Source organism: Lynx canadensis, chromosome F2 (assembly GCF_007474595.2).
Source record: "Lynx canadensis isolate LIC74 chromosome F2, mLynCan4.pri.v2, whole genome shotgun sequence".
NCBI classification, from domain to species: domain Eukaryota; kingdom Metazoa; phylum Chordata; class Mammalia; order Carnivora; family Felidae; genus Lynx; species Lynx canadensis.
Window position 1 is genome coordinate 77081703 of NC_044320.2, and position 15887 is coordinate 77097589.

Genomic DNA, 15887 nt, shown 5'->3' on the forward strand with positions numbered 1-15887 from the left:
AAGTCTGTCATTTGGAATAGAAGGAGAGATAAGGGTCTTCCCAAACAAACAAAACTGAAGGAATTCATCACCACTAAACCAGCCCTACAAGAGATCCAAGGGGGCTCCTGTGAGACAAAGTACCAGAGACATCGCTACAAGCGTGAAACCTACGGACATCACAATGACTCTAAACCCATATCTTTCTATAATAACACTGAACGTAAATGGACTAAATGCGCCAACCAAAAGACATAGGGTATCAGAACGGACAAAAAAACAAGACCCATCTATTTGCTGTCTACAAGAGACTCATTTTAGACCTGAGGACACTTCAGATTGAAAGTGAGGGGATGGAGAACTATCTATCATGCTACTAGAAGTCAAAAGAAAGCTGGAGTAGCCATAACTTATATCAGACAAACTAGACTTTAAATTAAAGGCTGTAACAAGAGGTGAAGAAGGGCATTATATAATGATTACAGGGTCTATCCATCAGGAAGAGCTAACAATTATAAATGTCTATGCGCCGAATATGGGACCCCCCAAATATATAAAACAATTACTCACAAACATAAGCAACCTTATTGATAAGAATGTGGTCATTGCAGGGACTTTAATACTCCACTTACAACATTGGATAGATCATCTAGACACAGGATCAATAAAGAAAGAAGGGCCCTGAATGATACACTGGATCAGATGGACTTGACAGATATATTTAGAACTCTGCATCTCAAAGCAACAGAGTATAATTTCTTCTCGAGTGCACATGGAACTTTCTCCAAGATAGACCACATACTGGGTCACAAAACAGCCCTTCATAAGTATACAAGAATTGAGATCATACCATCCATACTTTCAGACCACAATGCTATGAAGCTTGAAATCAACCACAGGAAAAAGTCTGGAAAACCTCCAAAAGCAGGGAGGTTAAAGAACACCCTGCTAAAGAATGAATGGGTCAACCAGGCAATTAGAGAAGAAATTTAAAAATATATGGAAACAAATGAAAGTGAAAATACAACAATCCAAGTGCTTTGGGATGCAGCGAAGGCAGTCCTGAGAGGAAAATACATTGCAATCCAGGCCTACCTCAAGAAACAAGAAAATTCCCAAATACAAAATCTAACAGCACACCTAAAGGAAATAGAAGCAGAGCAGCAAAGACACCCCAAACCCAGCAGAAGAAGAGAAATAAGAAAGATCAGAGCAGAAATAAACAATATAGAATTTAAAAAAACTGTAGAGCAGATCAATGAAACCAAGAGTTGGTTTTTTGAAAAAATAAACAAAATTGATAAACATCTAGCCAGGCTTCTCAAAAAGAAAAGGGAGATGACCCAAATAGATAAAATCATGAATGAAAATGGAATGATTACAACCAATCCCTCAGAGATACAAGCAATTCTCAGGGAATACTATGAAAAATTATATGCCAACAAACTGGACAACCTGGAAGAAATGGACAAATTCCTAAATACCCACACACTTCCAGAACTCAAACAGGAAGAAATAGAAAGCTTGAACAGAAATTGAATCAGTTATCAAAAATCTCCCAACAAATAAGAGTCCAGGACCAGATGGCTTCCCTGGGGAATTCTACCAGACATTTAAAGCAGAGATAATACTTATCCTTCTCAAGCTATCCCAAAAAATAGAAAGGGAAGGAAAACTTCCAGACTCATTCTATGAGGCCAACATTACTTTGATTCTTAAACCAGACAGAGACCCAGTAAAAAAAGAGAACTACAGGCCAATATCCCTGATGAATATGGATGCAAAAATTCTCAATAAGATACTAGCAAATTGAATTCAACAGCGTATAAAAAGAATTATTCACTATGATCAAATGGGATTCATTCCTGGGCTGCAGGGCTGGTTCAACATTCGCAAATCAATCAACGTGATACATCACATTAATAAAAGAAAAGATAAGAACCATATAATCCTGTCAATCGATGCAGAAAAGGCATTTGACAAAATCCATCAACGTTTCTTAATAAAGACCCTCGAGAAAGTCGGGATAGAAGGAACATAGTTAAACATCATAAAAGCCATTTATGAAAAGCCCACAGTTAACATCATCCTCAACGGGGAAAAACTGAGAGCTTTCTCCCTGAGATCAGGAACACGACAGGGATGTCCACTCTCACCGCTGTTGTTTAACATAGTGTTGGAAGTTCTAGCGTCAGCAGTCAGACAACAAAAGGAAATCAAAGGCATCAAAATTGGCAAAGATGAAGTCAAGCTTTCACTTTTTGCAGATGACATGATATTATACATGGAAAACCCAATAGACTCCACCAAAAGTCTGCTAGAGGTGATACATGAATTCAGCAAAGTTGCAGGATACAAAATCAATGTACAGAAATCAGTTGCATTCTTATACACTAATAATGAAGCAACAGAAAGACAAAGAAACTGACCCCATTCACGATTGCACCAAGAAGCATAAAATACCTAGGAATAAACCTAACCAAAGATGTAAAAGATCTGTATGCTGAAAACTATAGAAAGGTTATGAAGGAAATTGAAGAAGATATAAAGAAATGGAGCAACATTCTGTGCTCATGGATTGGAAGAATAAATATAGTTAAAATGTCAATACTACCCAAAGCTATCTACACATTCAATGCAATCCCAATCAAAATTGCACCAGTATTTTTCTCGAAGCTAGAACAAGCAATCCTAAAATTTGTATGGAACCACAAAAGACCCCGAATAGCCAAAGTAATTTTGAAGAAGAAGACCAAAGCAGGAGGTATCACAATCCCAGACTTTAGCCTCTACTACAAAGCTGTCATCATCAAGACAGCATGGTATTGGCACAAAAACAGACACATAGACCAATGGAATAGAATAGAAACCCCAGAACTAGACCCACAAAAGTATGGCCAACTCATCTTTGACAAAGCAGGAAAGAACATCCAATGGAAAAAAGACAGTCTCTTTAACAAATGGTGCTGGGAGAACTGGACAGCAACATGCAGAAGGATGAAACTAGACCACTTTCTTACACCATTCACAAAAGCAAACTCAAAATGGATAAAGGACCTGAATGTGAGACAGGAAACCATCAAAACCCTAGAGAAGAAAGCAGGAAAAAACCTCTCTGACCTCAGCCGCAGCAATTTCTTACTTGACACATCCCCAAAGGCAAGGGAATTAAAAGCAAAAATGAACTACTGGGACCTTATGAAGATAAAAAGCTTCTGCACTGCAAAGGAAACAATCAACAAAACTAAAAGGCAACGAATGGAATGGGAAAAGATATTTGCAAATGACATATCAGACAAAGGGCTAGTATCCAAAATCTAGAAAGAACTCACTAAACTCCACACCTGAAAAACAAATAATCCAGTGAAGAAATGGGCAGAAAACATGAATAGACACTTCTCTAAAGAAGACATCCGGATGGCCAACAGGCACATGAAAAGATGCTCAACGTCACTCCTCATCAGGGAAATATAAATCAAAACCACACTCAGATATCACCTCACGCCAGTCAGAGTGGCCAAAATGAACAAATCAGGAGACTATAGATGCTGGAGAGGATGTGGAGAAATGGGAACCCTCTTGCACTGTTGGTGGGAATGCAAACTGGTGCAGCCACTCTGGAAAACAGTGTGGAGGTTCCTCAGAAAATTAAAAATAGACCTACCCTATGACCCAGCAGTACCACTGCTAGGAATTGACCCAAGGGATACAGGAGTACTGATGGATGGGGGCACTTGTACCCCAATGTTTATAGCAGCACTCTCAACAATAGCCAAATTGTGGAAAGAGCCTAAATGTCCATCAACTGACGAATGGATAAAGAAATTGTGGTTTATATACACAATGGAATACTACGTGGCAACGAGAAAGAATGAAATCTGGCCTTTTGTAGCAACGTGGATGGAACTGGAGTGTTATGCTAAGTGAAATAAGTCATAGAGAGAAAGACAGATTCCATATGTTTTCAGTCCTATGCGGATTCTGAGAAACTTAACAGAAGACCATGTGGGAGGGAAAGAAAAAAAGAAAAGGTTAGAGAGGGAGGGAGCCAAAACATAAGAGACTCCTAAAAACTGAGAACAAACTGATGGTTTATGGGGGGTGGGTGATGGGTAATGAGGAGGGCACCTGTTCGGAGGAGCACTGGGTGTTTTATGGAAACCAATTTGACAATAAATTTCATATTAAAAAAAAACCCTCAAGGGAATTATCCTCCTGATTTTGGGAGGGTGCTTAATCTTACCCTGCTTTGCTCCCTTGGTTATATGGTTTGTCTCTAGTCTCACTGAGGCCATGATTTAAAAAGGACGGGGGCGTCTGGGTGGCTCAGTTGGTTGAGTGTCCGACTTCGGCTCAGGTCATGATCTCGTGGTTTGTGAGTTCGAGCCCCGCGTCGGGCTCTGTGCTGACAGCTCAGAGCCTGGAGCTGCTTCAGATTCTGTGTCTCCCTCTCCCTCTGCCCCTCCCCCTTCATGCTCTGTCTCTCTCTGTCAAAAAATAAATAAACATTAAAAATTAAAAAAAAAAAAAGGACGGCCACTCACATAATAATGTTATAAAAATATAAACCTCTAAACCAAGATGGTGCTCTTTGACCCAAAATAGAGGGGTGCGAGCATCAATGTGGGGGCAATGTGGTAGGGTCCTCTCCCCAAGGAGAGAAAAAAGAGAAAACAACAAAAAACGTCAGGGTAACCTGGCTATGCGCCTACATGACAACGATCCTCATGACCTTGTAAACTAAGACCACTTAATCAGACTACAGGTTTGTGTGTGTTACATGTGTTATGGGAGACAAAGAAATAGAAAGTGTATAAAAAAGCTATGCCACGGGACGTTTGGTGCTCAGTTCTTCCGGTACAAACCCAACTGAGCTGTGCCGGCACGAATAAAGTTGCTTCCTGGATAAAAAGCCTCTGTATGAGAATCCTGCTACAGTAATGATTTTGATATGATTTGATTTTTTTAATTGAAGCATAACCGAGGCCCCATGTTACGTTAGTTTCAGGTATACAACATAACGATTCAACATCTCTATGTGTGATGGCATGCTCATCGTCTACATGATACATCACTATTTAAAAAACAATTTTTTTTAAATGTTCACTTATTTATTTTGAGAGAGAGAAAGTGCAAGCAGGGCTGGGGCAGAGAGAGAGGGAGAGAGAGAGAGAATCCCAAGCAGGCTCCGTGCTACCGGCCCAGAGCCTGATGTGGGGTTGACCTCATGAACCATGAGATCATGACCTGGGCCGAAGTCAATCACTTAACTTGCTGAGCCCCCCAGGTGCCCCAAACATACATCATTATTTTAACGCCATTGACTCTATTCCCTGTGCTGAACCTTTCATCCCCGTGATTAATTCCATAACTGGAAGCCTGTCCCTCTCACTCCCCTTCACCCATTGTGTCCGTCCCTCCAACAGCCTTCCCTCTGGCAACCAACAGTTAGTTCTATTTATTGATCTATTTCTATTTTGTCTTTGGTTTTAGATTACACATATAAGTACATCATATGGTATTTTTCCTTCTCTGTCTGAGCATAATGCCCTCCAGGTCTGTCCACATTTTCACAGGTGGCAGGTTCTGATTCTCTTTTATGGCTGAGTAACATTCCATTGTATGTATGGACATCACGTCTTCTTTATCCTTTCATTTTTTTTTTTTTGGAATAAATAAAAGGTTTTATTTGTCTCACATAATGTTCAGAGGTGCAGTCCAGGGCAGGTGAGAGAACTCAAACTCCCCCTGGTCTCCTGCCCCCAACGCCTTCTCATGCATTCTCAACTGTGTTGTCTTATGGTTGAAGGTGGGTGGAAATCTCTACCCACACCCCCAGGGGGAAAAAACAAAAATGGAAAGGGAGGAAGGAAGGAGGTAGCACCAGCAGAATTCTTATTCTTGAGCCAGTTTCCATAGTTCTGGTTATATTTTTATATCATATTACCCATTGCTGTGTGACAAATCACTCCAAAATGAAGTGGCTGAAAACAACAACCACATATCATTGCTCGTGGGTCTGTGGGTTAGTTTGGAAGTTCTGCTGATCTGGCCCAGGCCTGGCCGCTCTCAGTTGCACCTACTCATGTACCTGCATCAGCCAGTGGGTTGAGATCATGGCCAATCTTGGATGACTTGGGATGGCCCCACTTACAGGTCTGACATTGTCAGGCCGTCAGTTGGCAGGGTGGGGGATGTGTCCCATCACTCAGCTCAGCAACCTGGGTTTGTTCACCTGATGGCTGGGCAGGCTTCCCAGAGAGGAGGTGGAAACATTCAAGGACTCTTAAAACTTAGGGCAGAACTGACACAATGTCACTCCTTCTATGGCCCCAAAGTCATGAGCTCAGCTCAGAGTCGAGATGGAGAAAACAGACTTCCACCACTTTTTTTTCTTAATGTTTTAGATTTTTTTAAATTGCGCTGTAATGGGCATAAAATATATTAATTTCAGGTGTAGGGTAGTAATGATTTAACAATTACAACAAACACACAAGATATGGATCAGAAAGCCAGCTACAGTTGACATTCATTAGAAATACTTCACGTTATTCTTTTAATATGTGGTGGTAAGAGCGTAGACTGGCTGGGTTTAAATCCAGACTCTGCCACTGATTAACTTCACAAGTTTGGAAAATTGATTTAATTTCTCTGAGCTTCAGATCCTTCATCAGAAATGATGATGATGACGACGACAATATCTGTCTCATGTCTGTTGGGCGGCTGAAATGAGATCATCTAAGGAAAGCCTATAGCACAGTACCTGGTATGTAGCTCTTATCATAATGCATTGTTAATCCCGCATTTCGGAACACTTGGTCCTTGACTTCCTTTAGGAATACATTTCAGTTGAAAGCCACGTGCTTCTTTACATCGCCAAAACTTTGCAAATTTAACCGAAGTGTTAATCTTTCATTTGATAAGCGAGTTTTTCCTTGACTTGATGACTTCTTGAGCCACTTTCAATAATTCTGTTTCCTTGTCTTTACGGGGCACGTGGTGACTTTGTTTAAGGGAGAAATGTAAGCCATGGTCAATGCCAATCCCATTTTATCTGTTCATCTAAAGCCTCTATTTTCTTGCTTTAAACTATGAATCATCTCACTACTAGACCTCATAAGAAAGTTGACTTTCTTTTGGAGGCTATTTCTTTTCTTTTCTTCTTCTTTTTTTTAAAAATCTTTATTTTTAAGAGAGAGAGAGACACACACACACAGACAGAGTGAGAGTGGGGGAGGGGCAGAGAGAGAGGGAGACACAGAATCTGAAGCAGGAACGCAGGGCTCGAACCCATGAACCCTTAAATCGAGAGTTGGATGCTTAACCGACTGAGCCACCCAGGCGCCCCAGAGGCTATTTCTTAAGGAAACCAAATCTCTCATCACAAAAGTTGCTAAATCTGTGGTTGCCAAGAAAAATGGGCCAACATTGAGGTGTACTTATCGGTCCAGTCCACGCTCCCCACCTGCAGGGTGAATCCTACAGCCTCGTGGCAATGTAAATCTATGCTTCAAGAAAGCTGACAATTCTCTGTTTTTGGATACACAAGAAATTGTGTTAGTAGTTACAGCTACAAACCTTGTAAAGTGGAAGATTGTTAGCGGGTGGTTTTTTTTGCATATAAAATTTACATGAGAATAAAAGTAGTATAATTTGCTACTTTCTCTGGCCACTTAGCATGTTCTTAGAATCCTTGAGGAAGAATATATATATATATATATATATATATATATATATATGTATATATATATTTATTTAATTTCTAAATATATTCTAAATATATAAATATATATATATATATGCACACACAGAAAGAGAGAGGAAAAGTGGGAGAGAGAGAGTTACTATTTTAAGGAATTGGCTCATATGACTGTGGGGGCTGGCAAGTTCAAAATCCATAGGCCGGCTAGAAATTCAGGTAAGAGTCACTGAATCCAAAGGCTGAGTCCAAAGGCTAGAAACTTAGATGGAATTTCTATGCTGAAGTCTGGAGATAGAAGTTTCTTTTCCTTGGGGAATCCCAGTCTTTTCTCTTAAAACCTTCAACTGATTAGATAAGACCCACTCACATTAGGGAGGGTAATCTGCTTTACTTAACATCTACTGATTTAAATGTTAATCACCTTGAGAGCAACAGCTAGGTTGGTATTTGACAAAACAGCTGGGCACTCTAGCCCGGCCCAGTTGACACATCCAACGAACCATCACAATGACCTTGGTGCTTTCTATCACAAGCGGGTTTGGCTCAAGATCTGGTGACCCAAAGAAGCAGGGGCCATTGGGGTTTTTTCTTGATGAGGACAGCAACATGGGAAATGCCCCCTCCCGAGGATGGCAGTGGGGAGTCCAGCAGAGGTCCAGAGCCTGGTGTTGGGGATGGCAACTGGGAAGGCAGTGGCAGTGGGGAGGTCTCCACAGGGACAGTTTGTGGCATAACTTTTGGGCTGTTTGCTTGGCTGTGTCACTTCAGCCACTGGTTCTCTAGCCCCCAAGAGATACTTTGAACCACTCAATATCAGTTGTTAAATTCCTTCCGGATTAGTCAAAGTTCGTTTCTATAGTTTCCAACTCATTCAGGAGGTCATGAGACAGTGAGCCTGACAATTGTTCATGATGTATGGAACTTGCTTCTTTGGGAATCCGAGGCATCAGAAAAGGAGGCATTTCTGGGGTGGGGCAAGAACACGTACATAGAGACAGAACAAGGGTGGACTGATGGAAATGCAGCTGGGGGGAGCTGTGCAGAGGGGCTGAATGACACCATGGGGCAGAGAGCCCAGGCAACGAGGACTGATTTATGAGTGACATACAAAGGTGGGGTCTAATCTGTGCTTAGCCTAACACATGAGAGTTATATGTCCTCTTGATTCGGGACGGACTGCCTCCACACTGAGCGTAAGCTTTGCACCCATTTCAGCAGAAAGAGGGAAAAGGAAATTCCAGCATGTGGCACCTGCCCAACGCAAATGCCATTTTGGGCTGAAGAATCCGGTGAGAGAGAGAACTCCTTTAAAATAGGTTAACTGGATATTTTCAATGCCCTTGAGGCAAAGGAGATTATGCTTTCTCCTGATCTTCAAAGACTCAGGTGGCCCTGATGCACTATGACATTTCCCATCTTTTGCGAGTTTATCGGAGTTTGCAAGGTTGGTTCTTTCTTCAGATGCCACAGAGAGGACAATGGGAGGCAGAGAATAATTGTAATGCTTTCAATGACTCTGCTCTTTGTGTTTAGTTGCGTGTAACTTTGCAAAAACATTTTACCTGATTCCCCCCCACCCCCATTTTCTGCAGAAGACTTTATTTTTTACCTGTGGAGGCACCAACGAGAGAAAGTGCCAGATGTCCAAGCCTACATGATGGTGCACTCAATAGTAATGCATTTAAATGAAAACATGTTGACCCTCAACTCAGAACTGATATTGGCCTAAGAAGAATATAGCTTGTTTCTGTTGGACACACTACGTCTCACGAAAAAAATAAACGGTGATGACCAGATAAATCAAACTTTGACAAATGAGAAAAATAGCACTTAAAGACAATATCTCAGCAAGGAATCTTTGCAAATGGGTAATGGGCCCAGAGGAAACCATTTGGGTCTGCCACTCTGAAAACAGGGACAGTAGAACACCCCTACTGGCGTTTTGGGTCCGGCTGAGCTGAGGGGGTGCCGCTGTGGTGGCCTCATCTATGCGGGTAAGGGCAGGCAGGCAGCAGTGGTTTTATCAAAAAGTGGTAAGGAAAGGACTAGGAGGGAGGGATTCTAGCAGAAGGGTTGGGATATGGACATTGCTGGGCAAAGAAGGAGGCAGAGTGGGGCAGGGTTTCATAGCCTGGATTAGGTCAAAGGGCTCGTAGCCTGGACGTTGTAATGAGTAATAAAGCAGGTGTAGTGGAAATAATGGAGAAAACACCGCAGGTGAAGTCGACCCGGTCAGAGGGAGGTATGTGCCAACTTACGGCCTCAAGGTGGAACAGTCCTACGTGGTGACAGTTGTTAGGCATCTTCATGGACACGATGAGGAAAGAGGGAAAGGGTAAAGGGCATGGAAGTAGGGGACTAGGGTACCGAGAAGCCAGCTTGTTGGGTGGAGGTCAGTAGATTTTAAACCAGTAGAGTTTGTGTATAGCAGATTGCCCTCCATAATGTGGGTGGGTCTCATCCAAGCAGTGGAAGGCTTTAGGTGGAAAGACCAAGGTTCCCAAGGAAGTGGGAATTCTGCCCCCAGGCTGCCTTTGGACTCAAGGTGCAACGTTAATTCCTCCCTGGTTTCCAGCTTGCTGATCAATCCTGCAGATTTCAGACTTAGACTCCATGATTGTCTGATACAATTCTTTAAAACCTCTCCCCCCCCCCCCCCCCCCCCCCCGTTGGTTCTGTTTCTCTGGAAAACCCTAATACACATGTTTACTATTTTCCAGTCATTTTTCTAAGTGCTTTTCATCTGTTAACTCATCTTTCTTTCCTAAGGATATGAAACCTTCTGGAATCAGGGGTGACGGAGGACACAGGCCTCCTTGGAAGGAGCTAGCAGCAGAATTCTGATTCTGGCCTTACATGTTTAGGTCCTCAGATTGATTAGAAGTCTCCAAGGCCCTGGACAGGAATTAGATTGTGCATCGAATGATATACATCTCCCGCCCTCCCCCGCCCCCCACCCTCAAACAACTGGGAATCTGTCACTATGATTAACATTTTATACATAAAGAAACCAAGACTCAAAGTTTTTGTTTTTTTTTTAATTTTTTTTTCAACGTTTATTTATTTTTGGGACAGAGAGAGACAGAGCATGAACGGGGGAGGGGCAGAGAGAGAGGGAGACACAGAATCGGAAACAGGCTCCAGGCTCTGAGCCATCAGCCCAGAGCCTGACGCGGGGCTCGAACTCCCGGACCGCGAGATCGTGACCTGGCTGAAGTCGGACGCTTAACCGACTGCGCCACCCAGGCGCCCCAAGGCTCAAAGTTTTAACATGGATAAATTCTGGTTTAGGCAAAAGATAGACTTAACCACCCTTTACACACATCTTTCCCACCCTGCTTCTACTTTTCTTTCCTTTTTTTTTTTTTTTAAAGATTATTTATGTATTTTGAGAGAGAAAGAGCATGAGCAGGGGAGGGACAGAGAGAGAGGGAGAGAATCTCAAGCAGGCTCCGTGCTATGAGCACAGAGCCAGATGTGGGGCTCGAACCTATGAACTGCGAGATCATGATCTGAGCCAAAATCAAGGTGCTTAACTGACTGAGCCGTCCAGGTGGCCCCTACTTTTCTTTTCTTGTGGCAAATACATGAACTCTTTGGGAAACGATCAACACATTTGAGGCTGGGGAGTGAAAGAAGGAGACTTTTATCTAGGAAAAAAGGCGGTGGTGGTATGATCAGCGGAAGCCTAAGAGCGATGCGCTAGGAGTTTCTTGTCACCCCTCCTTCTCTATGGATCGGCCCAAGCCCTCAGTCTGAGGAGATGCCTTGTAGGATCCCGTCTTGACAAAGGGGCACCTCCGCGAGTCTTCACATCACGGTACAGGCAGCAGAAAAGCATTCAGGGAAAGGAAACCAATGTCTGGAGTCGAGTTTGGAAGGATGCGTTGCTACTCCCTCCGGGGTGGAAACATTCAGTGTGTTGACCTTGTAGCAGGTTAATTACCGGCAACTGCCTGGTCTGCCCAAAGGGGCTATGCTTGCAGGGTATCTGGAAGAGCTCTAGTGTGTGCAGGCCACACGACTGGGCCACGGAGCAGTCCCTCTCCTGTGTGTGTGTGTGTGTGTGTGTGTGTGAGAGAGAGAGAGAGAGAGAGAGAGATCGAGAGAGAGAATCAGACAAAAACAGAGATTGAGAGGGAGAGAATAAGTTAACATGATGAACAAGGGAACCGGTTCAACTGACATGGCTTCCAGAAGGGTCTCTGATGCTGAGCTGCAGAGCCTGGGCAGGATCTATGGTGCAGGTGGGAACAGTGTGGCTCGGAGCTTGGCCTCCCGTACCTCTGAGGCACCGTGGTTACGGAGCCAACCTTAGAGCTCCAAGGTTTTAAAAATCAGGGTAGTAGTTTCAAAACCGCAGCATTGGTCAGTTTTAAGACCATTGTAATGGACACAGGCATAAGGCTCCCTCTCCGGCCCTTGTTCCTTTTTTATGTTCCTATGTTTCTTCACATTTCGTTTTCCCAGTGGCATGAGAAATAGCTTCCCATTACCACCCATAAAGCACCTTCGAGACTCTTTCTTGGTCTTCTCAGCCCCATTGCTCAGCCCTATTCTCTTTGGTTGTTCTCAGCTGGCCCACTTTCCTTCTAGTCACATTTGTCCCTGTCCCGGAGCTGCTTCAAAGCCTCGGGTGTCGCTCAGTTTGGGATCCCGGAGTTAGGACACTGCCCAATGCACGAGGGCGTCCCAGAGTCACAGAAGCATTGCCTCTTCCTCCACACTTTGTGCCAAGTGTCCAAGGAGAGCTAGAGGCATCCACTCTACAGCCTCCACAAAGTCACTGTGGAACAGTAAAAAGGATACAGGTGAAATGCAGTCTGTTTCAGGAACACATTAGGTCAAACGGCGGGTGTCTGAAAAGAATGAAAAACAAAAGAAAACAAAACCAAAAAACCAAAAACCAGGTGGCATCTTGCCTGGCTTCTGAGAATCTGGCTGACCTTGGCAGGTGGGGGGTGTGATCACAGCGTCTGTCGGCTTCGCTCTGTTTCTCCCAGCGGCTACCACATGGCTGCCGGGAGTTCTAACTGAGCTGAAGTTCAGTGGAAATTAATTTCACTTGGCGAAGTTCAGATGGGCAGGGAGGTTCCCCCTGCTCCTCGGGTAAAGGTGAAAGGCACGTCGGTAGTCTGTACTAATGAATCCTGTGACCTTGGACGAGTCCCTCTGATTCGGCTTTGGAGTGGTGGGGGGTCCGGAGCCAATGGCCCAGAAAGAATTCTTGAGACGTCTTTGGTACAAAAAGGTGGTTTTATTTATTTATTTTTTTTATTTATTTTATTTTTTATTTTTTTTTTTTCAACGTTTATTTATTTTTTTGGGACACAGAGAGACAGAGCATGAACGGGGGAGGGGCAGAGAGAGAGGGAGACACAGAATCGGAAACAGGCTCCAGGCTCTGAGCCATCAGCCCAGAGCCTGATGCGGGGCTCGAACTCACGGACCGCGAGATCGTGACCTGGCTGAAGTCGGACGCCCAACCGACTGCGCCACCCAGGCGCCCCAAAAAGGTGGTTTTATTAAAGCCTGGGGATAAGACGCATGGGCAGAAGGAGCTTCTCGGGGATTGTGAGGACTGACTGATGATGTACTTGGGAGCTGGGGGAGGTAAAGGCCAGGGGAAGTTTGCAAAAGGATCTTCAGATGTTAAAGAAGACCCGGCTTTGCCAAGCGAAGGTTGTTTTCTCCCTCTAGCAAAGCATTAACATTTAAGAGGAGTGTCATATTCTGCCCGCCTCAAGTATCTGTCAGTGGGCTGCAGGTACTAAGGAAATTTAATTTTCTCTACATTTCCTTTTTGCCTTTGTTCCCCACGTCACCTCTCAGCCTCGGTTTCCCTAGCACTACAGTGAAGGATTTCATTGGGCGATCTTGAAATCCCGTCCTCACTTCAGAATGCTTGATTTTACGAAGCTGTTGCTACGTGTTTTCTGTAGTGGCACCCCAAACCGGCAGGAACCCGTGGGCATTGAAGGACCGCGTCCACGTGACGGCTTGAGTCGGGTGTCAGTTTAATAAACAAAGGGCTTGGAAGGGTCAGTGAAAATCCTTTCCTGCAGTTCTTTCTCCAGGCCCTTCCTTCCCTACCATCTCTGGGTGCGAAACTGTCTATAATCCTACACTTTAAGAAATTGCTCTAAGTCACCGTTTGCTGACATTTCCCGGCAGTAGAGTTTTTCTGCTAAATCCTCAAAAGCAGAGCTTAGCTGTTTAAGACTGCTTTATGGATAGGAGGGATGGTGACCAAGGACAGGGCTGGCCCTGGGATCAGGAAGGTGAAAGATGACAAAGAGGGATATCTGGATGCAACCTGTGAGGTCACCGCCCTTTTCAAGAGCTGAAAAAGGGTTTTCTGAGACGATAGATTGCCCGGAGGCTGAGGTCATGAACCCAGGCGAATTTGCATTACGAGACCCATTCTTGAGTGCCAGCTATTATTCAAAAATGCTAAATTACAGATGCAATCTACTGCTGCAAGCTGAACTCGAGGGGGAGGGAGAGCAGATTCCAGGTCCTTAGTGGAGACTTGTCCATCAGCCACCTTCCGCTTTTATTTTGCCAACGGAGATAATCAATAGTCCTTCAGTATCCCTCCCGTTCCTCCTGCTTCAGAAGGCTCAGGATTTTGTGTAATAGTAGGGAGTGAAGTGCTCCTGTTAGCTCAGAAGTAGAGTGGCATTTGAGAATGGATTAAAGTCTAGCCGAATCCAATCTCAATAAAATCTCGTCGAGTGTCTTTTCTAGTTTTTTTTTTTTTTTTGGACAAACCGCTGCTAGCAGTCTCCAGGATGCACCCACAGTGGCTGAAGTTCACCCCGTTTTCTGGAAGGACTCGACTGCATTTCATTCGTGTCTATGCAGGGTTGGCTGAGGTGGCAGAGAACAGAGATGTACTTGGTGGCCCCCCGTAGTGAGTGACAAGCACACATTTCACCCATTACATGGGGGTGGAGCGGGAGAAGGGGGCTCTGGTCATGTAGTGTGCATGGGCATCCTGGGGATTTGGATCATTGCCTTGGCTTTTGTTCTGTCTTTTGCCATCCAAGGGTGAAAGAAGTCAGACACTGATGGTTCCAGCAGAGTGAAATGGGTGTGAGAACAAATTCACCCCACCGCTGAAACCTAAATTTTAGGGGGAGAGAATTATGCTGGCAGTTTGTTTTGATTTGGGGAACTGAGGTAAGGACTTTGTAATCCTCCCTTCCACTTCCTAAAAGCTTTCAGAAACGTACCCAACTTAAAGCAACGTAACAGTTTGCAGAAATGCCTTTTCTCACTGCAATTTCAGGGAAAGGTATGCACTTGATTTATTTTATACCAGGAGCACAGAGCTTCGATGTGGGAAACGGAATAAAGGAAACCATTTAAAATGGAGTCAGGAGGCCAGAAGGGGGGACGCTCAATCCCACTGCTTGTTTGTCCGTTACAGACTCCAGCAGAAAGGGATGCGCCTTGCATTCCCAGCAGGAAGAAGCCTACTTTACAATGTCAGAAGGAGGAGGGGAGAATTTCTTCCTGCCCAGCAACAAGCTCAGCCAATAAAAAAAATACCACAGCTCAGCCAATGAGAGTTCACTACCCTGAACTCTTATCTTCCTCCAAGGATTTCCCTTCAGAGGACCGACTCCCAACTTCCTCCTTTTCTCTTTTACAAAGTAACGTTCCTTTCCTTTGATTTCCAGACTTGCCTCTGATTTGCCGCAGCTTGCCTGTCCCAAATTGCCATCCTCTACTATTCTCAAATGAGCCCATTTTGCTAGTAAAATTACTGGCTGTTTTACTTTTGAGGTCCACAGGTGAAGAAAATTAACCAGGACAAAGATATGGAACAGTAAGCAGCAGAGTACCTTCACCGTTCCACAGTCTTTCGATATTCTTATAGGAATGTCTTGGTTGAGAAGGAGAATGTTCTTGATAGTGTGAGAATTGCAACCACACCAGCACCAGCCTCGAGAGTCTTAGGCTTTGGTGTTGAGTCTTGGCCTGGGCACTTCAGCTCTGTGCTCCCCACCAAGCAGCGACCACTCTGTCTCTGAGGATGTTAGCATGGGGTCTACCTCGCACGCAGGATTGCTGTGTAGGCTCTCAAGGTTTATGCTATCCAAGTAAGCATATTAGTATTGTTTTCCTAAGTTACAAGAAAATTTTACTCTTGCTATGCCTCATAAAAATTTTCCTTCTTCTCCTTCCTTCCTTCCTC